The sequence below is a fragment of the Podarcis erhardii genome (assembly GCF_964252035.2).
Source record: "Podarcis erhardii genome assembly, chromosome: 7".
NCBI lineage: Eukaryota > Metazoa > Chordata > Lepidosauria > Squamata > Lacertidae > Podarcis > Podarcis erhardii.
In genome coordinates this window covers 69140436-69167094 of record NC_138511.1, presented here as the reverse complement: position 1 = coordinate 69167094, position 26659 = coordinate 69140436, and the positions used below count along the sequence as shown (strand labels likewise).

Genomic DNA, 26659 nt, shown 5'->3' with positions numbered 1-26659 from the left:
GTGGCCTCCAGATTTTTTGGACTACAACTCCCATCAGCCCTGGCCAGTATGGTTGTGTTGGCTGGGGCTGGTGGGATCTGTAGTCCCCAAAATGGGACTCCCACCAGGTTGGTGATGGCTGATCTGAAGATCCTACAGATTATAATCCCCTTAAAACTTGGAAACTCTTTGTCTTGCAGCAACTGCAGTTTCCTAAAATAGGTGCAATGGCTGCTGCCTCGTTTTGACCACTCCAGTAGCCTTTAACCACCAACAACAAAAAAAGGCAAATGTTGATGAGTGTTGAAGCCTTGGAGGAAAACATCCAGTTATCTGCTAGGTGGAATTGGCTGAACCAGCTATAAACAATATTGCAAATGTTATTGGTGGTGTTAAAACAACTTGTGTGCACTGTAGGCAGCAACCGAAGGTGTTCTCCACTGAAACTCTTTAGGGAGCCTCTGAGGCAGCTGGCGCTCAACAGAGATGCCATTCTAATGGAGTTGTGTGGAAATGGGACAAACACAGGGCTGTACCAGCTGCACGAACCACCCACATAGTTGCTTACGGCACCAATATTTTTGGGGTGCAGTTGGGAAGCACAATTAACACAGCTCTCCAAGGGATCCTGGGATGGGTGTTATAGAGTCATGGCTTGTGGAAGCAACATATAAACAACTGTACAGTTCATTCATATTTAATCCAGAACTCTTGATGGGTGAGTTAAACAGTGAGAAGTGTTAACAAGCAAGCATAAAAAGAAGGCACTCTTTGAGCTGGTGTTGGGTGATGAAAAAAGAAGCTGTTAAGTCCCTGGTTTGAATCTCTGAACTCACTAGGTAATCTTGGAAGACAACAATTGGGTCTCTGCCTCAGTCCTTGCATCTGCAGCATGGACATAATACTAAGTGGTTGCATTTGACCACTTGCACATGCACTCCAGACATCAACATTGTATTTCTTTGCTTCTGTCCTCTGCCTATGCAAAAAACCTAGTTTGAACTAGTAAATCATTCTCCCATGCTTAAATGGCAAAGCTGAGCAAGATCCCAAGGTAGCTGCCAGTTGCAGGCTGGGAATTTACGCCTAGTTGAAAGTTGGCAAAGCAGCCGGCAGTTACTGATCTATTGCAGTTCTTCAACTGAGCATCTGCCAGTCTTAGCCTGATTGTCTTGCTGGCACAGGCCAATGCAAAGCATACCTCTCTCTGCCTTTGCAACACTTTAGGTCATTGGAAGTCAAAGCGCTTTTTCACTGCCCTATGTGGTACACAATTGCTTAAGGTGGGGGGGTGGTTGTTTTTTTAAATTAAAAAAATACAGTGTCATCCAACCAGTACTTGTACTTGATATGCTTGTGATTCTCTGGAATCTCACTATATTCTGAAGCCACGATGGTCAGTTGTGCAAATAGATCTTTGTTCCAACCTCTGCTTAGCTAACATTCAGTGATTAGTCCTGAGCAGGTCACTCCAGTTTCAGTAGGGATTGTATATATCCGGGACGTTCAACCTGTTGATCGCAATCTACGGTTGATCTCTGGGTGATCCTGTTCGATCACGTGCTCCTGATTGATCCCCTCCCCAAAAAAAGCTCAACAACTTTGGTCAATCCAATGGGTAGATCACTGCCAGTTTTTTATAGTGAGAGTAGATGGCAGTCTCTTGGGAGTTGGACATGCCTGGTATATTATCAAGTGGGTAGACTGGGATCTACTGGTAGACTTCTCTGATTTACAGGGAATCTGCTTAAATTTATGACTCTTGACAGGTTGAACAATAGGGCCTTGTTTTGTTTTGTTTTAAATTAAATTTCTGGGATGGCTGACGTTCTGCTAACCACTTAGCCTTGGTATTGCTCACCTGTAAAATGGGAGATATTGCAGTGCATTAGGATTACTCAGAAGTCCCGTTGAATTTACTCCCAGGTAAGTGCAGCCGGGTAAGTGCATTAACTAAATAACATTAAGTGCAGCCAGGTAAGTGTTGCAGCCTTAACCAGTGGCCTTTGAGTTAGTCCTTGCACAGTTTTAAGAGTTTTGAGGTGGAATACCTGATCCGCAGTAACTTAAGATGTAGATACACACTTAATGTGTGCAGCTTATGAGATGTGGAAGGAAAGTAGCTCTGCCCTATTTGCATTTGGTTCCACCTTCATAGCCACTGTTTTCACACCTGGATGTAGTTGGTGGACCTTTGTGTCGCTAGTGAAAACAGCAAAGCAGATTCTGTAGGCTGGTAAAGGAGACTCTCTGGGCCAATCAAAGGTGGTCAACAGCTAGACAACAAGTTAGTGCTTAATGAAATGATATGGCCCCTGGGTTTAAAGCAGACTGCCCAGGTGGCCTTTTCAGTAGAGAGGGATACATAGTTAATGATGTGTTGGAATGCTGTTTCTCTGCGGCATAAAAGCTGCAGGACTTCAGAGAGTGAATAATAATAATAAATAGGACCCTGTTCACATTTGTCTAGAGCAGGAGTCAGCAAACGTTTTCAGTAGGGGGCCAGTCTACTGTCCCTCAGACTTTGTGGGGGGCCAGACTATATTTTGGGGGGGAAATGAACAAATTCCTATGCCCCACAAATAAACCAGAGATGCATTTTACATAAAAGGGCACATTCTACTCATGTAAAAACACCAGGCAGGCCCCACAAATAACCCAGAGATGCATTTTAAGGAAAAGGACACATTCTACTCATGTAAAAACACGCTGATTCCCGGACCATGTGCGAGCTGGATTTAGAAGGCGATTGGGCCGGATCTGGCCCCCAGCCCTTAGTTTGCCTACCCCTGGTCTAGAGCCTCTCCCACCCACTTCTATTCTTTACCAACTGAAGAACATAAGAAGAGTCTGCTGAATCAGGCCAGTGGCCCATCTAGTTCCGCATCCTGTTCTCACAGTGATCAACTGGATCCCTATGGGAAGCCCATAAGCGGAACCCAAGCGCAACAGCTCTCTCCGCTCATGGGATTGCCAACAGCTGGTATTCCAAGGCAGACTGCTTTCCAACAGTAGAGGAAAAACGGAGCCATCAGCATTAGTAGCCATTGATAGTCTTAGTCTGAAGCCAGCGACATGCCTGCTATGTTATTTATACTCCAATGCAATTGGATTTAGATGGCATTCATGATAATTCTGCAACAGCCCTCATGCCACTCAGCTGGGGGCAAGAGCAATGGCTAGAAACAGACATAGCTCTTCCCCCTTTATCTTACGTGTTCAGTGAGGGTTGATGAGATTTTGGCCGGTTCCTTCTTCTATCTTTTGGTATGAGGTTTGCAGTTCAATCCTACACATGCCCATAATCGGAAATAAGTCGCACTGCATTCTTGGATAATTAATCCCAGATAAAACAGGATTGCAGCACCCTTTCTCTCCCTTTTTTTGATGTGCCCTCATCTCTTCTGACACCCCTGAACATATGCAGAAGGTCCCCCCTCCCTCTTTCCATTGCTTTATCCATTTCACCTTATTTCTCATCTCCCTTTCTGGGCTTCCCCATCCCACATAAAATTAGTTCGAGGTCTCCAGTTGCCCCACCCAAAGTGTTGATTTATTTTGTGTAAGCTATTTGTCTGCCATCCTTCAAAAAATCTTATCCCAGGGTAGTACTTTAAAAAAAAAATCATAATAAAATATACAATAAACTTCAGAAAATGGCAAAACTGCTTTTTCTGAAAAACTAGTTATGTGCAGAGACACAACCTCACTGCTTCTTTTATTTTTTGGGAGGGGGATTAGACAGCAGTGTTGGGAGGGGAAAAATTTGGAATAGAAATACAACACGGAGACTACAGTGGTACCTCAGGTTAAGTACTTAATTTGTTCTGGAGGTCCGTTCTTAACCTGAAACTGTTCTTAACCTGAAGCACTACTTTAACTAATGGGGCCTGCTGCTGCCGCCGCACAATTTCTGTTCTCATCCTGAAGAAAAGTTCTTAACCCAAGGTAATATATCTGGGTTAGCGGAGTCTGTAACCTGAAGCATATGTAACCCGAGGTACCACTGTAGTTGCTTAATCCTTTACCCTCCACTCCAAATCCTCCCGCTAGCTGCTTTTCCCTTACAGCAGTGGTGTCCAAACATTTTTCAAAGAGGGCCAGATTTGATGAAGTGAAGGGCCGTGAGGGCCAACCAAGCTGTTGACCTTTTTTTTAGGATTGAAGTTGTTGAGCTTCTTTCTGGGCTTCTCCGTCCCACATAAAATTAGTTCGATGTCTCCAGTTGCCCTTCTTTCTGGGAAGAAAAGTACAGTAACCCACAAGTGGGTAATTTTGAACAGAGAAGTTGTGAGTAGTTAAGCTCCTTCTTGCTGTTCCTTCTCTACTGCAAACTTCCTCCCCAAGCTGCTTTTCTTCAACGTTTTGTAGATAATGAGCACAACTGATACAGCTGCATCTCTGCTATGCACCCCGTTTTGCATGAACAGTTACCCAGAGCTCCACTCCTTGTTGGCAAAGACCTCTTAAGAAAACCACCTTCACTGCGTTTCAGGAGCGCGTTGTTTTTCAAACCTGGAGCTATTAAAAAGATGATCAGCCAATGGAGGGACAAACCGTAATCCTGATACCTCTTTTCTACCTGGCTTTCGGGATTCTTTTTTTCTCTCTCGCTGCCATAATTTCCCAATCCATGACAAGTGGGGAAGTTCTTCCCAGCTGTTTATTCTATAGTTAAGCACATAGTATGGAATTCGCCCGCGCACGAAACAGGCACCAACTTGGACGGCTTCGAAAGAGGATTAGGCAAATTCATGGGAGAGAAGTCTATAATGGAATCAGTGTGTGCCTCTGAATACAATTCTCTTGGAAAAGCTGCTGTTGTGCTGACGTTCTGCTTCTGGGCTTCCCACGTGCACCTGGTTGGCCCCTGTGATAACAGGATGTTGGCTTGTGACAGGCATTTGGTGAAGGGTCCTTCTCCTGTTCTGACTATCCAGCACCAAACAGGATAGGAATATCACCTGCTTCCTTTCCCAACTCTTCATAATGACGAAGAAAGTTTAGGCAAAAAGTGTACAAAATGGTACTGAAATCCAAGCAGCAACTTCTGCTTTGACACTTGTCACTTTGTTCTGTGGTCACATTCACACCAGGCATTTGAAGCACTTGGCTTCTTCCACCGAACTGTAATCTTAGCCCTCACAGAACTGTAGATCCGGAAGGGACCGTGAGGGTCATCTAGTCCAACCCCCTGCAGTGCAGGAATTTTTCACCCAACATGAGACTCGAACCCACGACCCTGCGATTAAGAGTCTCATGCGCTACAAACTGAGCTATCCCTCCCTTAATACACTACAGAGCCAGTGTGGTGTAGTGGTTAAGAGCGGTAGACTCGTAATCTGGTGAACTGGGTTCGCATCTCCGCTCCTCCACATGTGGCTGCTGGGTGACCTTGGGCCAGTCACACTTCTCTGAAGTCTCTCAGCCCCACTCACCTCACAGAGTGTTTGTTGTAGGGGAGGAAGGGAAAAGGAGAATGTTAGCCGCTTTGAGTCTCCTTCGGGTAGTGATAAAGCGGGATATCAAATCCAAACTCTTCTACAGTTCCCAGGATTCTTGGGCAGAGACCATTTTGTGCTTTAAATGGACATTCAAGATATGGTGTTCATGTGGTCTATAAATGGGCAGGACAGAGAGCATGCAGAGAACTAGCAGAGGAACCACAACAGAGCTCACCTCAGTATGAGCAAATGCACCTATTTCCCCCCATCCGTATTTATCTATTTTAAAGTATTGTTACCTTAAACATTATCCCGTCTTTGTCCAAGACAGCTAACGACAATAAAGCACACACAGTTACAATAAAAATGAAACCTATTAAAAACCAGCAGAAGGAAACAGTAGCCAACATACAAATCACACGTGACAAACAATAGATTCATGCAACGTATCACAAACTGATGAAATTTGCTATTGCAAGAAGTGGTGACGCCTGCTGGCTTAAATGGTTTAAAAAAGAGATTAGCGTAATTCGTGGGGGAGGAGATGTCTATCATTCATGCTGTTTCCAATGTTCAGGTGTGAGTGCCAGTGCCAATGGAGCCAAAATGGAACCACACACACAGAAAGAGGAGATTTTGGCATGTTTGGGGAAACCCTGAGGTTTGCAGAATACTGGAGGAGGGCAGGGAAGTTAGGAAAAAAGTCTTAAAATGAGGGTTACAAAAAAAAAAAATCCACAACAGATCAGCAAGGACTGAGAGTGCTCAGTGGCAACAACATCGTGACCTGAGTCTTGGAGGGGAAATGGAAAACTGGAAGCGGGTGGTGGAATGGAGTATCACAGGACGGCATGGCTGGCTGGAACTCTGAGCAAGAGCACTTCACACTTGAACATTCTGCTGCCAGTCCCCCTAGGAGGTAGGTTAGGTTGACAGATAGTGACTGGCCCAGGGTCACCCAGTGAACTTCCTGGTTAAGTCAGGACTCGAACCTGGGTTGCTCAGACCCAGGTTCGAGTCCTGACTCAACTATGAAGTTCACTGGGTGATCCTGGGCAAGTCACTGTCTCTCAGCCTAACCTACCTCATAGGGTCATTGGTGAGGATCACATGGAGAGGGAAGGGAGAACATGGTATGACATCTTCAATTCCCTGGAGGGAAGGTGGGATAGAAATACAATAAAATAATAAACTCCCAAAATATTAAGGGAAGGCAACAGTGTGGGGAGAGGGCTACTTTTGTGCCACACTGGGTGGGCTTCCCAGAGGCACCAGATTGTCCATTGTAAGAGACAAGATGTTGGAGTGGATGGACCACTGCCCAGGTCCAGCAAAGCCCTCCTGATGTTTGTATCTGTCGTGGGACCCACCTGGCAACAGAGCCTGCAGGGAAAGAAAACTGGTTCAAATTAAAGCAACTCTCTCACTTTGGAGCTGAGAGACTGTCTGTTCCACCCACACTTTCCCCCAAACGTAGGCATGAAAGCTGTTTCCCGGGCGCAGATGTTGGTACCTTTGAACTCTTGTCTTCCTGTCATCAGTTGGATGCCTGGCGGGGTGGAAAAAGGAACATTAGCCTTAAATCTCTCCTCAAACAGGTGAATGGAGAAAACCTCTGTCTCTATAGACCTCTCCACAACAGGGGTCCTTCCTAGCAGATGAAGGACCTGCCCCTGCCAGGATTTTGCCTTCTTCCGCTCCATCTTGGCAGTGAGGGTGGGGGTGTGGGGGTGTGGGGGTGTAACTCCCCCTGTGAATTTTCTGCAACTTACATAGATCCTACATTTATATGTATTGTCACCAGATAAAAGGAGGGCAGGCAGTATATGGAATCAGAAGTAATGTGCCTATTTTGCCTCTTCCTCACCCTGACCTAAGAGGTATATTTCACAAGGGGTTTGCTTCAGAGCAGGCCAGTGTGTTACAGATGAGGAAGCAAAGGAGACACGTCATTGCCACATATTCACATGTAAGAATAAGCCAGGGTCATGATTATGCCATTTCACTAAACGTTTAATTGCCTGATGATATCAATTGTCCAATCACTAGTGGTTAAATGTTTGTTTATTTTGAGTATTTCTACCCTGCGGTTCATATTTAAAAAGATCCTTCAGTGGCTGACATACAATCAGTTGAAACAAGACAGCCTGTGCTCACAGCTTTACAGTCTAAGGATACGTATACATTAGTGGCTGGCTTACGACACAGCAAGGTCGTTGTTCCCTCCAGCTGCATTTCAAGTCACATTTGCACTTGTTGCACACATCAGAGATGGGGTGGGGGGGTCTACACTCAATCCACATTACTCAGTTTGTTTCTGCAAGCCTGCAACCGCCCTGAGCTCCAATTCAAGGGAGTTGAAATCTAAGCATAAAGGAAAAGGGGACAGGGAGGGAGAAGGAGAAGCGGTTTTCATTATTTACCATTCTGTTACTGGTTTGGCAAATAGAAGGGTAAGAAATAGAGGCAGTGAGAGATTTTACTTTATTGGGCTCCATGATCACTGCAGATGGTGACAGCAGTCACGAAATTAAAAGACGCCTACTGCTTGGGAGGAAGGCGATGGCAAACCTAGACAGTATCTTAAAAAGCAGAGACATCACCTTGCCAACAAAGGTCCGTATACGGTAGTTAAAGCCATGGTTTTCCCAGTAGTGATGTATGGAAGTGAGAGCTGGGCCATCAAGAAGGCTGATCACCAAAGAATTGATGCTTTTGAATTATGGTGCTGGAGGAGACTCTTGAGAGTCCCATGGACTGCAAGAAGATCAAACGTATCCATTCTTCAGGAAATCAGCCCTGAGTGCTCACTGGAAGGACAGATCGTGAAGCTGAGGCTCCAATACTTTGGCCACCTCATGAGAAGAGAAGACTCCCTGGAAAAGACCCTGATGCTGGGAAAGATGGAGGGCACAAGAAGAAGGGGACGACAGAGGACGAGATGGTTGGACAGTGTTCTCGAAGCTACAAACATGAGTCTGACCAAACTGCGGGAGGCAGTGGAAGACAGAAGTGCCTGGCGTGCTCTGGTCCATGGGGTCACAAAGAGTTGGACATGACTAAACGACTAAACAACAATAACTGGTTTGTCAAAACTGTGCTTTCTTTTTTATTGCTACTTTCTGTTTAAACTTTATATAAAATTAAATAATAATAATAATAACAACAATAATAGGCAAAGGCATTCTCCCAAAGCAAAATAGGAACAATGATTAATCAGGGACAGATAGAAGAAAATAGGGGCTTTCCCTGTTTAGTAAGGTAAATTGGGAGGGATGCAGATAACAACCCTTGTGGGTGAGATTCACAAGTCAAATGTTGCACTTTACAGGAAGGAGCATGACTCAACTTTGCTTCTGCTTTGTACACAGCAGTTCCCAGAAACCCAGGTCCAGAGATACACAGCTGAACAGAGCAAACGCATCAGAAATCAGCAGGGGAGGACTGCCACAATCCTGAGGGCTGGAGTCTAGTGGCTTAATTGTCAGTGGCTGCTGCTTCAGGGAGTCCCATGAGAGTCCCATGGACTGCAAGAAGATCAAACGTATCCATTCTTAAGGAAATCAGCCCTGAGTGCTCACTGGAAGGACAGATCGTGAAGCTGAGGCTCCAATACTTTGGCCACCTCATGAGAAGAGAAGACTCCCTGGAAAAGACCCTGCTGTTGGGAAAGATGGAGGGCACAAGGAGAAGGGGACGACAGAGGACAAGATGGTTGGACAGTGTTCTCGAAGCTACAAACATGAGTCTGACCAAACTGCGGGAGGCAGTGGAAGACAGGAGTGCCTGGCGTGCTCTGGTCCATGGGGTCACGAAGAGTCGGACACGACTAAACGACTAAACAACAAGCTGCTTCAGGGATTGTGTGTCCAGAGGAAGATGGCATAAGGGCATTTCCAGACTGTTGTTATTTTCCAGTTGGATTAAATAACATCCTGGCAAATCCAGGTTGCACCATCAGAGTTGGAGTGTTTTGTGCGCACACACAAACCCCCCCCGAAAACCCACACCTTTGCACATTATTAATAATGATCCCTCTCCATTCTGTCCTCACTGCAAATCTGTGAGGTAGATCAAGCTGAGAGACTGTGACCGGCCCAAAGTCACCCAATGAGTTTCATGGCGGACTAGTAGGGACTTGAACCCTGGTCTGCCAGCTCCTGGTCTACACTCCAGTTGCTGCACCACACTGGTTTATGATCTCTTCTATCTAGTATCATGCCTTTTAATGTTTGTCCAGGTCTTTTCTGAGCTGGAGCCCACCCTGCCACTTGACTGACTAATTGATGGGACATTGCAAGTTTAATAAGGAGAGAGTCACCCATGAAAAATTGACAGTTGAGAACTGATTAACATGTTCATCTGGAAATGTGGTATAGATCTCCGCTGGACTGCACCCCCTTTGCAATACAGAGGAACTGTGAGTGTGTGGGTGTGGGTGGGTGTTAAGTACCACTGCCACCTTTCCCAAACTCAGTCAAACTCTTCCTGCAAACTTATAAGGAACACTAGTGCTATAACTCTTCCCTGGAGCAGGGAGGTCAACAGTACATAGAGCCAGAGCCAATGACAAGTCAAAATGACTACAGTGGTACCTCGGGTTACATATGCTTCAGGTTACATACGCTTCAGGTTACAGACTCCACTAACCCAGAAATAGCACCTCGGGTTAAGAACTTTGCTTCAGGATGAGAACAGAAATTGTGCTCCGGCGGCATGGCAGCAGCAGGAGGCCCCATTAGCTAAAGTGGTGCTTCAGGTTAAGAACAGATTCAGGTTAACCTCCGGAACGAATTAAGTACTTAACCCGAGGTACCACTGTAATTCTAGGTTTGTCCCATTCCATTCCTTGCTGAGTTCTACAAGAGCAAACTGGGAAAGAAGCTAAAAGGCAGGGTCACCCGCTGGACAGGTGATATGATAAGAGTTTATAAAAACTATGCATGGCATGGAGAAAGCAGATGGAGAAGTTTTCTTTTCTTTTCTTTTTCTCATAACACTAGAACTCACGGGCATCCAATGAAGCTGAATGTTGAAAGGATAATCAGGACATTAAGGATTTATACAAATTTGCAACATGCAGAGAATAGCATTCATAGAGAAACCAAAGATTGGAACTGAGGGAAGTCAGGGGGGGGGTTATGGGAGGGTGGGGGGAGGGAGGAAAATGGGGAAAAATTAAGGATGTTATGTTTTCAGATATTATGTTATGTTTAAGTTTCTAATAAAAATTTATAAAGAAAGAAAGAAAGAAGAGGACAATCAGGACAGATAACAAAAGAAAGAATTATCTTCCTGTGGTGCATTGTTAAACTATGGAACTCCCTCCCACTAGAGTCAGTGATGGCCACCTATTTAGTTGATTAGACAAATTCATGGAGGGCACAAGGGTATCAATAGCTCCTGGCCATGAGAGCTATGCTCTGCCTCCACAGCTGGAAACAGCAATGCTTCTGAAATGCTTGAAGCCACAGGAGGGGAGAGTGCTCTGGTGCTGAAATCCTGCTCGCGGATTCCCCTGGTTGGTCCCTGCGAGAACAGGATGCTGGACTAAATGGGCCATTGGCTAATCCAGCAGGCTGTCCTTCTGCTTTTATGTTGCAAGAAGGGAGGCAAGTAGGAGCTGACTGAGGCAGGCTTGAGGCTTGTGGGGCAGTGCCTTGCAATGGACTAGTCCCACATCCCCCAACTGCTCCTTTTGCCTGCTCTCTCCTCGCAGCCTTATGGTTTGGTCCTCGCAGAAGAGGGGAAGCAGTGAGAAGGACCTCTGTTGTAACTCGAAAGCTGACTCCTCCTGAAGAATGTGGTTCAGGAGGCAGGACGTCACGACAGTGCTTGCTTTGTGTAACTTTACCTTCTGGGCTTAAGTGACTTAGTCAAAGTGAGTCAGGTGCCCAGCTGGGACTAGAACCTCGAAGTCTTGGCTGGTCTCCTGCAAGAACCTGAATGGCTGGTCCCGAAACTGCCCCTCCTCCCACATAATAACCTGCCATGAGCCAAGCGACTGAATCCACCCACTGTGGCTTGGAGAAGCACCTGCCTCTCTCTGTTTCTGCCTGGCGGGGGGGGAGGGGGGGATTGAAGGGGAGGCTAGGTCACACAGCCATCTCTTCAGCCTCACTGGGATCTCTCCCCCCCCCACTTTCTTACAGCAGAGGGAAAGAGTGCCCAGAGAGGAAGCGAGGTGACGGGGTGCGTGGGATGGCGCACGCATCAGGCACAAGCGCCGCTGACGCAAGAAAGGTATCCACGTTCCCCTCGTTGCGCTTGTGGTGGGGGGCGTGGGATGAGACAGGAACAGGGGTCCCCTTGATCTCAGTGCTCTGAGGCAGCCTGGAAACCAGAGTTAAACAGTAAATTGTTTGCGCTGAAAGCTGGGCAGGATGCGGCGGTGTGAGAAGGGGGGTCTGTGTGAAGTACATTGTTCTGATTTCTTATGTGCTTATCCCACCCTGCCTCTAACGTCACTTCCATAGGATCGTAGAATTGTAGCGTCGGAAGGTACTGATATAAGTAAAGTCCAACCCCCTGCAATCTGGGAAATACAGATAAAGAATCCCTGCCATCCAATCTCTGCCTAAAAACCTCCATTGAAAGAGAGTGCACCACTTTCCAAATCCATTTGATAATAGAGAGAAGAATCTGGCCATTTCATTTCTCTCATTTTTCCCAGTTTCCAGTTACTCAGATTTCTGCAGTTAATTCGGAATCTTAAAAAAAAAAAAAAAACCACACAACCCCACCATGAAAATTCTTCAGCATTCTAGTGTGGATTTCAACTAATTAAACACATTTTTGTATGCAGTTTTGACTAATGCACACATTTTGCCTAGCCGTTTCTCCTACTATAATTCCTTTTTGTGTGCTATTTGCAAAGGCAGGTCTCTCTGCACAGCCGGTGGACGAGCCCAGCTTCCTGGGCCATGGCTCAGTGTTGGGGCCTGCAGAAGGTCCCTAGGTCAGTCCCCCAACAACATTCACAGCTGGGAAAAATATCTGCCTGAGATCCTGAAGAGCCACTCAGCACAGGTGATCCTGAGGAAGATGGACCAATGGTCTGATCTGGTATATGGCAGCTTCCTATGTTCCTGGCGATGAGAGTGGAGAAGGTTGTGTCTGGCTGTTTGGACTGTGGGTTTATGGCAGTGGTGAGGAAGCTCAGAGCAGTGGACCATCAGGCATCTCTATTGGGCCCAAGAGGCCACCTTGGGCAAATTTCTAAGCCAAAAGGCATTCCATCCTACCCAATCTTCGTCCTTTTCCTTTGGTGCATTGATCAGCTGAGTCCCTGAATAAGTTAGCTGGCCTGCATTCCCATTGGAATGAATGGGACTTAAGCTGTGATTAAGTAGATTCAGTGATTTCTGTGGGACCTAAGCTGTTCAGCTAAGTCTGGAGCCAACTAAAGGACATTTATGGGTACATTCCTCAACACTGGCACACATCTCTCTGTGTTTTAAGGTATCTCCTCTCTGTACTACCCCAGGAGAGGTTAAAAGGCATTTTGTCTGCATATCAGACAACAGGAGCACCTCCAAGTATCCCGAGTATTTAAATCAGGGGCTGCTAACCTGTTGTTGACCAACAATTCCCATCATCCCTGACCGTTGGCCATGCTGGTTGGGGATATTGGGGCTTGGAGTCCAACAAACATCCAGAGAGCTGCAAGTTAGAGCCACCCTTGTTTGAAATGAAGCACTCGTGTGACGATCTGCCCTTGTACTTTAGAAGGCCTGAGTTCAAATTTCAGTCCAACAGCAAACACTCCAGGCAGCCTTGTGTGCAAACTGCTGCCTCTTAATCTCTCCTGCCTGTCTGTTGCATGGAACTCTCTTTTTAAAAAGTTTTATTAAAAGGTTTTCTTGGGTAACAATAGAACATTCAGAGACTCTGTTTTCAAGTCACAGAATCATTCAAACAAATCAGTCATATTCAGAGTGAGACATTACTGTTACAGGGGCTGAGGGAAAAGAAAAACTGGAAGGGAGAGGGAAGGGAAGGGAAGGGAAGGGAAGGGAAGGGAAGGGAAGGGAAGGGAAGGAAAGGAAAGGAAAGGAAAGGAAAGGAAAGGAAAGGAAAGGAAAGGAAAGGAAAGGGCAAGACAGTAAAAAATCATTTTTCTACATAGTATATGAGCAAAGCTTTTGTGTCAAGTGTCATATAAACAGTTACCTTATTCTTGCTGGTGGTGCAAGAGACCAGAGGGCCCAGGGCATGGTTGGTTGCGAGTTGGTTGCAGCATGTTTTGTCTGTGTGTGAGAGGGGTGTGTGTTGTTGGGTGGGTCAAGTTAACCATATTGATTTGCTGTCTAGGGGTGGGGTTGGTTATTGTCTTGCTGGCTTGCATATGTAATAAAAGGGTGCCACATCGGGGTAAAAGTGTCCTCCTGTGTGTGTCCCCATGTAAATAAAAAGATCAGTAAATAAAAAGATTAAACGAACAGAACGTCTTACCAGTTAGATTCTTTAATAATCACAGTGAAAGATAAAAGAACACGTCTACCTAGAAATGGTGGTGCTCCCAATTAAGGTGTACCCCCCGTCCCTATTAATCTACATCACTCCTATGTCTTGTAATCTGAGCTTGTTCCCTCTGCACTTTCTGTTCTAACACTTTCTGAGCTCTCCGTGTCTTTGGAGAAGGGGGATGAATGCTGTCCAGAGACTTTGAGTCTGTTTACTCTCTCTCTTCTAGTGTTTCTTCTGCCAGCTGTTCCCCATCCAGTATTTCCCAGCTTCTGCCTTCTGAACTATGCCCCTCTGCAAACCACTGTTCCAAATCTATACTGTCCTCCTGCTCCTGGGAAGATTCAGGATCAGGATCAGGGCGAGGGGGTGGCTCCCACCATTCTTCCTCAGTGCAGCCCTCCTCAGCATGGTCTCTGACAGTTTGGTATTAGTGGTCCATGTTCACTCCCAACAGATCCCTCCTGTGTCTAGTTATGACACTCCTAGCAGCTGAGAGTAAGTGGTTTGTGACTTCTTTGTCATGTAAGTGCACATAATTGTCTTGGAAGATATTGAGTAGGACCAGTTCTGGAATTGCTTCTATTACCTGTTTTGTTATTTTGCAAATTTATTGTAAGACTAATATCCGAAAGGATCAGATCTGGGGGCATTCCCACCACACAGGGAGGAATGTGCCCATGGAGGAACAACCTCTCCAGCACCTAGGTGAAATTCCTGGATGTATCAATACTAGCTTTCATTGCATTAGGTACCATCTATAAATAAGTTTCAAAGCGAGTTCCCTTCTTTTGGCTGAGATATATTTAAAGTGTGACTTAGGCCAAAGTTCTGACCATCTGGTTGAGTTTTTTTGTGTCCTGTGTCACGTTCCCATTGGTCTTTGATTGTGGTGAAGGGGCCTGTAGTGGCGTAGAGCAGTATTTTTGTGTGTTGCAGATACCATCCCTTTGCTGCATCCCTCTGTTGTCAGAAGGGGTTTTCCAAAGTTAGCCAGCGGCCTGGTAGCTGCCGCCTTTGCTTACCAGGTTGTTGAAAAGGCCATGTAGTTGGTGATGGGTCAGCCAGGGTATTTGGGTGTCTCCTAGTTTCACATGGAACTCTTGACCTACCTCGGAGGACAGAAAGAAAAAGATAAGGGAGCCCTATGTAATTAACGTAAGCCTTATTCCCAGAAGGGAGCAGGGAGCAGGAGGGAAATGAGCCACCTACGCACACACGCACCCAGCTGCACAGCTGTCTTGCTCTTGTTGTGAAACAACTCTTGATCGATGTCACAAGTCAGCCTGGAGCATCTTGAGACCGGGCAGTCATTTGCAATGCTTTAAAAAAAAAAAAAAAGAGGGATAGGAACATCAGAGCAATTTCTCCATAGAAAGGATTGCCGGTCTAATCAGCAGCAAATGGAATTCATGTTAGCATATATATGAAAGTGCTGTTCCTTCTGCCTATGCAGTAATAGCATATCTATCTATATATGTATATTATGCACGCATGCACATGCACACAATCTAGGCAGGTGACAGATTGCTTTTCTTAAAATCACAGATCTTCTGAATCTATAGTTATACTAGAGCTGCAACAGTTTAATCCCAAGGTTCCCAAATTACCCCCCCCCCCCACTACAGACCACTTGAAGATCGCTGAGGATCTTGGTGGACCACTTAATGGCTTTTCTGCTTGCTGTAGCAATTGCAATGTGCTGTGTGCTAAATGCCATATGATCTTTAATTCCATTTTTTATTCTTTCTTTCTTATATATTATATTCTATTGTATTAGGAGTTAAACCACATGGAATTTAAATGACAACACAACAGAACACAGTATAAGAAATAGAAGAAGCAATAAAAAATACAACTGAAAACCAGTTTTGGATATTTAACATCGGGACGTTTTTTTCTGGGGGCAGGTGTATGCATACCCCTAAATATTTTGTGAATCTAAGTTTGGCCTCATTGAGGGGCAGTATTTCAATATGAGTAGGAAAATGAGAGTACCCCTAAACATTTTTTTAGGGAAAAAAAGCACTGTTTAACATGATGGGTGTCATGTATTGTGTCTTCAACCATAAATCCACAGACCCGCTGCTGCGGACCACTTCAGTGAAGCTCACAGACTACAGTTTGGTTTAACTGATTAACAAATTTTAGCTTTTTTCTCTCCATTCTCCTCTCTGTTGAGTCTTACAAGGGGAGAATTGAGAGGAATAAGATGGCAGGCATTGCCATCCCCTTGGTCTGGACGGACGTAGAAGGAAGGAAGATGGGGATTGGCTGAAGGCTGGCTGAGATTCTTGAGGCAGTGCCTCACTTGCCCTAGAGAACCAACTTCAGCTGGGGAAGGCACCTTCTGAGTCTAAAGATGACATGGCCACATCGTCATAAAAAAAGCCACGTTCAGAAGGTGTTCTATGATTCATCCTCATCCCCTTTCAGTTCTACAAGGCCAACCCCGAGACTAAGGAGGAAGCAGGGAATCTCTGCCCCTCCTTGGACTGGTCACAAGGAGGAGGCAAGCAGGCAGGCAGGGGCTGGCTAAGGACAAGCTGAGCTTGGTGGGGCAGGCACCATTTGCCCTCCTGGACCAGCCCTCCTCAGCTCTCTTGGAGAGAGCTACGGTTTGCTATCACCTTCCGCTGAACCTGCGTGGAGGTTAGGGTGGTTTGATGGAAAGGATGCCGGAGTTCCCGAGCCGTGTTATGAATAATAATTTTATTACTTATATGCGCCCATCCAACTCCTTTCCCCCTCTCCCTTCAGGCCTTCTCCAGCTTCAAAGCAGCTCCCTGTGTAAATACAACAGGAAGTGCCCACGGGGATTCTCGTAGATCATCACCCTCTCTTAGCTCCTGGCAGTGATGTATGTGTACAGGTGTCTCTTTCTAGACCCCTATATACCCAGTGGAAGAAGAGTCTGGCTCAGCATAACATGTGGGAGATATTAAGTGGGGATGAGGGGGGAAGAGGGCTCGATGGGGGGTGCCTGCCGTACTGGCTGGGAAAACTCAAGGAAAGCAAGAGCCCCCACCCCACCCTGATTTCTCCCAGGCAGGCAGGAGCTGCTCCTGCTCCTGTGTACATAATCACTGGCTACGAAAGGCTTGTGATTGATAGCAAACAGCGTGGAAACACTCCCTCAAGAGCACCTGGCTTGAGGCAGGCAGCTTCCAAGCATGTTTGGTAAAAGCTGTGAGACAGTCGGATGCAGGCCGGCATGACTTCCGGGAGACGAAGAAGAAGCAGGGGTCTCCCAGGAGGAATGTTGGGTCCCTGGGCTTTCTGAACTTGAGTCGCCATCAGGGATAAAAGGATCCTGCTGAAGATGAACAGGCGACGTTCCTGAAAATGGGCCTCATCGCTGCTCCTTGCTACAGTGGTACCTCGGGTTACAAACACTTCAGGTTACAGACTCCGCTAACCCAGAAGTAGTACCTCAGGTTAATAACTTTACCTCAGGATGAGAACAGAAATCGTGTGGCAGCAGCAGGAGGCCCCATTAGCCAAAGTGTTAAGGTTAAGAAGGGACCTCCAGAACGAATTAAGTTCGTAACCAGAGGTACCACTGTAATTGAATTTAGCACACTTATGCATGGTGGAAAACGAAGACACAGACTTTCCTGATCCGTGTGGGACGTTTGGGGTGGAGCAGGCATGCACCCCACACAATCTCTTCAGAACATCTACTGTGTGAGGTGGAAATGGTGGGCCCTTAACAACATACCCTTCAACATTTCTCCGATGAAAATAGGGATGTTGTTGTTGTTGTTGTTGTTGTTGTTGTTGTTACCCTACCCATTTGACTGGGTTGCCCCAGCCACTCTGGGCAACTTTCAGTATATATAAAAACATAATAAAACATTTAGAAAACTTCCCTATACAGGGCTGCCTTCAGATGTCTTCTAAAGATTGTATAGTTACTTATCTCCATGGCTTGTGGGTCGCATAACTCCATACCATGCAACATTTCTCCAATGGAAATAGGGGCATCCTAAGTAAAAACCAGACATTTCGGGATCAAATCAGAAACTGGGACGCCTTTTGTAAATCCGGGACTCTCCTTGGAAAAAAGGGACACTGGGAGGGTCTGTAGCAAGCCATGGCTGGTGCCCATTGAGACTTGTGGGGCATATGGGAAGTAGCCCAACAGTAGGTGGAGCCAGATTCAGATAGAGGCAACTAATTCTAGTTGTCCCCATCCTTCTCTCTGCTGAGTTGAGCATTATTTAATATTTAGATGTTGCTTTTCAGCCCTCAGTGGGACTCCCAAAACTGTACATGAGCATGATCAAACAAGAACAACCCTTGTGCATTCATGACTGGGGCAGTTATACACAATCCCACTTTCAATACCATTTCATCTGCAAAAGTTTTGGGATGGACATGCTGCGCTGTTTCCATTGGGACTTGTCCCATAGCATCCTAGTGAGATTCTATACCTTTTCAGGCCACAAATCTTCCAGTGTGTGTGTGTGTGTTGTCCTGCTTTTGCTGCATTACAGTGCCCAAGTGCCCTTGTGGACAGCAGTAATGCAGTAGCACTGAGAAAGCAACGCAAAACAACTAATAAAGTGGGACGATGTGTGGGTAGTCCAATATTAATCCACTGCTAAAGCATTATTATTGCATCAACAGCATGTTGCAGAAGATGCCTGCAAACAACAACAACGATAACCTATCAATCTGGATTGCTCCGAAAGCTCAACTACACTCTGTTTGCCATCTTTCCTGGGTTGTATTCAACTAACTTTTACTCAGAGTAGGTCTACTGAAATCAATGGCCATGATGACTAACTTTGGCCCATCATTAATGTCAGTGTATCTGCTCTGAGGAAAGTTAGTTGAAAGCATCCCCAGTGTGTTAATATTGTTGTTGCTATCTCCCTGGACTGGGGCCACTGCAAAGATATATTGAGTCACAGGGAACTAGTTTTCATTTTGGGTTTCTGTCTTTTAAGCTGTCTCTTGAGGATGGCAAGAGAGGATTTGGTTTTGGGTGACTCACATATTGTGACCAGCATATCCTGTTGGCGTTCTAAAGGATGGAATGAGGCTACAAGACGCATGCAAACCAAGCACAATAATCTTCCCACCCCCCACCCCACCCCAGCTGTAGTAAATGGGATGCCACAACTTGTGACTCTTCTCTAACACGCTTGCACAATGGGGCAGGGTTCCAAATGGCAGCGCTGTTTATCATCCATTGAAGGCATCCAGCTCACCAAAAAAAAAAAAACCAAAACAAAAAACCCCAACAAACCTCTGAATGCAGATCGTTATTTCCTGCATTATTGAGCTGGGAAACTGGATCCAGGCCCCGGCCAAGAATGGTTCACTAACCCGTAACATTATGCAGGGAGACAATGATCCTCCGGGAATGACGCATGAGGCTTTAGTAGTTCCCTGTCCTCTACTGTTACAGTGGAGACATCCATAAGGGCACTCACTGGCTCCTCTTCATGAGAACCAATTTTAGTCGATGGGCAGAAATTCAATTTTGTTTGCTTTTCCATGAGAAACTTGAATCAGAACGTGAACCCAAACACTTCCAAGTTCACACGTCTCTGAATTTGGCAACATGGTTCTCCAACCTGGCTATGTGTACAAAAAATGAGTGCATTAGGGGGAAGTGTGTTTTAAATGCACATGTTAGTGAAAATATCATACAAAAGTTCATAATACGAGGGGAAATAGTAAGTACATTGGTGAATACTGCATATAAAAATCTGTTCATTAGAAGAAATTTGTACTAAAACACTAACAGCTGTTTTGAAGGGGGGGAGGAATCTGTAGTAAGGTGCAAAATTGAGATTAAAATTGGAAAATTGAGAAACTGGGTCAACAAAAGCTGACAGATTTGCCGATCCGTAACCATGGTATAGGGATGCGGGTGGCGCTGTGGGTTAAACCACAGAGCCTAGGACTTGCCGATCAGAAGGTCGGCGGCTTGAATCCCCGCAACGGGGTGAGCTCCCGTTGCTCGGTCCCTGCTCCTGCCAACCTAGCAGTTTGAAAGCACGTCAAAATGCAAGTAGATAAATAGGTACCGCTCCGGTGGGAAGATAAACGGCGTTTCTGTGTGCTGCTCTGGTTCGCCAGAAGTGGCTTAGTCATGCTGGCCACATGACCCAGAAGCTGTACGCCGGCTCCCTCGGCCAATAAAGCGAGATGAGCACTGCAACCCCAGAGTCGGTCACGACTGGACCTAATGGTCAGGGGTCCCTTTACCTTTACCTTTACCCATGGTATAACCTTATATTTCAAGGGCTGAAACAAGTGCAGGGACAGCAGAGGTGGCCAAGGTTCGTCAACCATGCATGGCATTTTGAAATCAAAAGACGTACAGTCAACATGTGGATATACATCGATCTGCAGTGCAATGGGAAGATTTGGGTTGGGAAGGCTGGATTCCAATTTCTGGTCAACCTTGAATCTCACTGGGTGGCCTCAGGTCAAGTACTTTCTCTGTGCCTAACCTACCACACAGGGTTGTGGTGACAACAATCCCCATGTAAACCTCCCTTGGGGAAAAGGCAGGATACGACCTCGAGAAACAAATCAAGAAAAGAACCATACATTTAATGTTCAGGAATGATTCTGCTAAGTGGCTAGAGGGACATTGGTTTGAAGATGTGGTCAGCCCTGCAGCCACATCCTATGGGTGCCTTCTAAGATTTGCCACATCAGCAATGGCAGGAGTCCGCATTGCATTCCTGGTCAGCATCCTGTGCTTAATTTTGGGCTGTGAGCTTTTATGTTTGGTTCTATGAGACTCAATATGCACTTTTTTTCACTCACAACATTGAATGGGCTTAAAGGCACAGCTCAGCTTGATGTGTTGCCATACTGCAAAGGATTCTGGGGCATGTGCTAGAATGCACCATGGATGGAAGGCACTGCTGTGCCCAGTTGCTCTCACCCTGGCTCCTATGTCAACCAAGACTGCACTTTGTACTTTGCCTGATATTTTTATACAGCTTGCTAGAATTGTAGAGTTGGAAGGGAGCTTAAGGGTCCAACCCCGTGCAATGGAGGAATTTTTTGCCCAACATGGGGTTCGAACCCCCAACCCTGAAATTAAGGAGTCTTGCACTCTACTGACTGAATTTCGAATGCAGAGGAAGATTGCTCCCACACCACTTCAGATTGCAGAGCAGGATCAGAATGGCAGTGCAACCATTCTCAAAGAGCAAGCATTCTCTGTGACTCTGCAAGGCATGGACGCTAGCCCTGGTTGCCATCCCATCAGTTGCAAGCAACATTCCCATGCAAATCTGAATTGTGGGGCAAGAGTAGTCACAGGGAGTGCTGTGGAACACTCCCAACAACTCTTGAGAACTATATCAGAAAGCAGCCCTAAAACTCTTTTGTAGGGCAAGAGTGATAGGGATGCACAAGAGAAGGCCAGGAATGTTGGGCAACACTCCCTTAACCCCTTCAGATTCCCACAGAAAGATCAACATTGGCAGGCAAGAACTTTTAGGGAGATTTGCACACCCATGTCTGAACCTCAGAACACTAAAGAACGCCCGATAAACACTCAGTAACGGACCCCTGCTCCCCTCCCAAAAACACAACTTGGAAACCACCACACAACATCTAAGGAAGAAAGATAGTCAAAAGTCCGATTTTATTATTGCACAATTGGTAGCAGCAATCTCTGCTTTCATATTCAGAGGCGGGAGTGGCTTCAGGTTCAAGGGCACCTGGGCAAAGCAAATATTTGTAAGCCTCTCTGGATTCACCTGGGAGAAGCAGTCACAGCATTGCAAACAAGCCACACTGGGTGGCTGCGCCAGGCAGCCATTTTAATTGCCCATAATGCCCTGGAACAATGCTGTCCTAGAGCACTGTGGGAAATCTGACATGTCCGCTCCACCCAGCCAACCAGTGTTGTTCAGAAGGCTATGGTGAAGAGGTGTGTGTGTGTGTGTGTGTGTGTGTGTGAGAGAGAGAGAGAGAGAGAGAGAGAGAGAGAAATTAAAAGGGGTGGGCAGCGCTGGTATCAGCAGCGGGTCCCGCTACAGTGCTGGCAGCCCAAGGCTGCTGGGCACCAACCCCAGCCCTGCTCTTCGGCAAACCTAACCCTGCTCTGATCCACTGCACTGCAAGGGCACGAGAAAGGGCAGGAACCTACTGGTTGGAGTGGGGGGGGGGCGCTCAGATCGATAACCCTCAAGCTGATCCGGCTTGGCTTTTATTCATTCAGCCAGTGAGACTCTTACTCTGAAGCCTCCCCCCACCTGTTTCCCTCCCCCTCCCTTTTTGTGCTGAAAGGGGGGGGGGAATTAATGCAAAGTTGCTTTAAATTAGAAAAGAAAAAAAATCCTGACACAGAGAACAACTCTGGCCGGCTGCTGGCTGGTGGGTCTTGGCAGGCTTTGGAAACTGATGCAATCAGCCGTGATTAACAGTGGGGAGAGGCCTGGCTTGACAGCACTCCCCCACCTGCGTTTGCCATTGTGTTCCTGTTAGCTGCTCGCAGGTGTTTGCTGGCGCCAGGCTGTCTGAGCTCCCAGCCTCGGCTCCTTCCCCCGCCCCTCCCTGCCGGCTGATCTCTGCCTCTCCGCTTCCAAGTCCATTCAATGCGCCTCTCTCTCTCTCTCTCTCTCTCTCTCATTCACACGTCTGCAAACAAGGCCCCACATAGAAAAGGCCCAGCCGCTTGCTCTCGCGCTTAATAGCCTCATTCCAAAAATGAAAAAAGCACCATCCATTGCTCTCGAAACGCCAAAAATCCTACACAAATTCCTGCCTTAATTTCTCTGCAAGTTTCCCCCCCCTCCCCGCCTTCCTCGCGCGTGGTGGTACGGGGAATACTCAGAAGTCTTCTCTTTGGTCCTCCACCCCCCCCCCAGCCCTTTCCCCCTGTTTATTGCTCGCTCTCGATCGGGCCAAAGGGGGCTTTTGACCGGGAAATAATTGAAAGAATTTCATTCCTCTCATCTCTCTTTCCCTCTCTCTCCCTCCCCCCCGCCCGTCTTTCCTTTCTCTTCCCACCCGACCTTTATAAGAGAGGAAGAGAAACGTAGAGGCCGCTTCCAGTTTTCCTCGTGCATTGAGATCTGTTTAATCGCTCCTGGAAACCGGGTATTTGGGGGCGGGGGGGGGGAGAGAAATGTGCCGAGCCCTGCCCTTAAGTGATTTAAAATCATTTCCAAGAATGGGGGGGGGCGGTATATAAAACAGGGTTGCTAATAATATTGCTGTTGTTCCCTTGGCAGGGCTCCTGTGCCTTTTAACAGCTGCTCAAGCTGAACTCTCCATAGGTAGCATTTTCCCCTAGGGTTGCATGTGCGGGGCAGGGAGTGAGGTTAGGGCTTCACTTGTTGAATTTGTGCTGGGAGTTGGGGTGGCACCGGCCACCCTCCGTCAACACGAGTGTGCAGTGGCATTTGGGTGCAGAAGAACTAAACTGCGGCTCGGGCGTCTTATCCTTGCTCCCCTCCAGCTCAGCATTTTCCGCACTGAATGGCAGTGGCTTTGCAGGGTTTTTAGACCTGGGACACCCCCAGTCCTATCCAGAGATGCCAGGGATGGAAACAGGGACCCTTCCACCGACCTATAGCTTTTCCCCGGAGGAGGCCTGCCTGTGAATCACCTGTGAACCTGTGGAGTCTTTGGACTCCAACTCCCATCAGCCCCAGCCAGTCTGGCCAAAGCTCAAGTATGATGGGAGTTGGAGTCCAGCCACATCTGGAGGCCCACAGGTCCCCCACCCCTGGTCTGTTCTGACTGGTAGCAGCTTTCCAGGCTGAGGTTGTTCCTAGTCTCTGCTCCCTGGCTGTTTTAATTTTCTGTGCCAATAACTGAACTTGGGACCTTCATGTTCTCTGCCACTGAGCTGTGGCTCCTGCCCTTGAAAGCCCTGCTAAAGAGAGAAAACATGGGATATCAACCCATCAGTCAAGCTCTCCTCTTCCTCCTCCAAAATGCTGTGGAGGAGAACCACCCAGTCTACATAATGAACTGCTGTATATAATGGCAACATGCTGGTCCCTACTGCATCTGGGGTGAAGAATCTATGGATCTCCAGATGTTGCTGGACTCCCAACTCCCATCATCCATGACTATTGACCACGCTGGCTTGGACCAATGGGAGCTGCAGTCCATCCACATCTGGATGGCACCAGGGTGCCCACCCTAGCTGCAGCAGTTACCAGCATGCTGCCATTACATGCTGTAGCTACTCTATACTTCTGTGTCGTTGCAGAAAGATCAACACAAAACAAGAGGATATGGTGTTTGTGTGTGTGTTGTGTGTATGAACTTTGTAAAATTTCCCAAATCTAAAACAGACCTGAAGGAGGCCTTCAAAACAGAAGAGTCGACTCCCAAACAAATCATTCACATCTTCTACTTACACTCACTGCCAGCTTTTGGAATCAGGCATGGCCAATGGTGAGGGGAGGATGGGAGCTGGAGGTCCAAGAACCCCTGGAGAACACCATATTGGTTCCCCTCGATTTGGAACATCTTCTCCAGGATCACTGATTTGGCCTGCACCACAGCTTGAGCCTTCTGGTGTGGCTGGTGTGCACCATCCCAATCAGGTTAAGGCCAGATCTGGGGGTTGGGGTGGTTGAACAGCCGAAGAAAACTGCATGCATACATAGCACTGAAAGTGAAAGATGTCTAGAAGAGGCCCAGATCTTTTATAAGGCACTCACCACTTTTCTCCACTGCTACAATCTCATCCACCACTCCGCCTACCTCCACCCCCGGCATTCCCTCCTTCTCACCGAACTGCAGAGTCTTAGATAACTTCTGCTCTCCAGGCCTTTTCCCCCTTCTTCTTAAAGGTTGCCAGATGTTCACTGTCAATAGGAAATGGACATGATTTCAAAAACACCTGTGAAACAGCCAGCTCTATCCTTATCTCAGTAGAGACCTGTAACAGACACGCACATGCCTCCACAACGGACAGGCCTCGTAAAAGGGAGACACCCTCCCCCCACCTTCGATTCTTCCAAAGCATGGATGGGCAATTTGTTTGATGCTGGAAAAGCAACCATGACCACAAGGACTCCAAGCAATTTGATGCCTGTATGATTGACATAGTTTTCACAAAGCTGGCGTGTTCAAGCCCAAAGCTGATGAACACATAGCATTTCCTCTGTGCACTTACTTGTGCCATTTTTAAACTAGCCTGGACATACGCACTCTCACAAAAAGACCTGAATTTGTTCTTTGGAAAAATCATCAGCTCAGATCCTGATTTATACTTAAGACGCAGTAACGGGAATCCTTCCTGACAAATAAAAGATAGCTTTGGTTTTCGGAAACTGCAAGCCTGAATAGCTTTAGGAAACGGGTTTTGTTTACATTAGGAAACGTGATGAATCTCACCAGCTTCAATCTCCCAGCCAGCTGAGATAAGCAGGAGTTGCGGAATTGCTTAACCCTGAACCTCAAAGAACCTCCTGGGTCAAAACAAATGAGATCTGTAAGGTTGGGGTCTGCATGCCAGTGGTGGGTGGGGCCATGGATGAGATGGCTACATCATCATAATCATCAATCATCATCACCATCATCATTATTTATTAAATTTACATTTGGCGCATGCAAAACCCAGAGGTTCCTGCACACGCAGTAGACACAAATGCCTCTCCATCCAAAACCGCCTCTCCAAGAAGCATTCTAGTCACATCAACACCTTCCAACTAAAGCACATTTATACCACTTTTACTATTATGGCTTCCCCTTAAGAATACTGGGTGCTGTAGTTTATCTCCTCATTGAGCTACAATTCCCAGCGCCCTTGACAAACTGCAGTTCCCATGGTTCTTTGAGGGAAGCCGTGTGGTTCAATGCACAGGGAGGACGCGACCTATGACAATTCTAAGGCACATACCAGTCAGGCAAAAAGCAGTGAAGAAGGGAATATAACAGGGCCAGCGAGGATATGTGGTTGAGGAAGAGCCACAAGGGTTAGCAAGAAAGGTTGGGGGGGGGGGCGATTCACATTTGGCCCATGGTCCTCCACCCTTAGCATATGTCATGAACTGGCAGGATGACAGGGAAGAGGAAGAGGATCCTGCCGAGAGGTGTAGCTGGGACTGGGAAAACACCGGGGCAAGCAGGGGATGGGGAAGGAAGTACAGTACTCACAGGGTGATAGAGCATGACAAGGGGATGGGGGTCAGTGCACAGGAACCAGAGAACTAGGACCCATCACCAGAAACAGAGGAGCCCCTGTCTCCACAAACACACAAGGGGTGCTCTAGGAGGCTGAGGCAGGCAAGGGCCCACAACCCAGCACACTAGCTGGCTAGGTGGGGCTTGCTAGCTCTGGGAAGAGGTGTGATTCCTCAGCTGCTGTAGGCTTGGAACAGGTGAGGGTCACCTGCCTCCTCAAGCCCAGATGCTGCAATCAGCATGCAAAGTACCAAAGGGAAGCAGAGCTGAGGTGCTGGGTCTGCTCAACTGCCCATGTTGGTGGACCTTGTTTTGGATGCTCCATGGGACTGTAGTTTGGGTTTGACTCTGGACTGTAGCTTGACTGCTGGACTTCAGCCTTGGCTACTTGGATTGACCCTGGCCATTTCCTGACCTTTGGACTTGGCGTTTTGGACTTTGCTTGTGTGGGTTGATCCTTGCACTTTGAACTTTTGACTTGGCATGCTGCCTTGCTGCCAGGTAGGCCAGGGGTTCAGAACAGCTTAGTGTGTGAGAGATCCCAGACGTCTCCAGTGCTCTCTCTTCTAACGGAAACCTGCCCTGTAAAACTGGGGTCCAGGAACCTTTAGCCTTTGCAATGTGCTAGACTATAT

General features: G+C 47.0%; 1 long non-coding RNA gene across 2 annotated transcripts; it reads right to left on the bottom strand.

Annotated features, from left to right (window-relative positions):
• Window positions 1-1660: 1660 nt before the first annotated feature.
• Window positions 1661-25300, bottom strand: LOC309346270. 2 transcript variants are annotated; one of them, XR_014158548.1, is made up of 4 exons: window positions 24629-25300; window positions 15114-15211; window positions 6937-6972; window positions 1661-1840 (listed from the first exon to the last, which is right to left on the bottom strand). It is a non-coding gene; the product is annotated as an uncharacterized lncRNA (long non-coding RNA). The 2 variants fall into 2 exon arrangements; XR_014158549.1 differs by lacking the exons at window positions 1661-1840; window positions 6937-6972 and adding an exon at window positions 13488-14997.
• Window positions 25301-26659: the final 1359 nt, after the last annotated feature.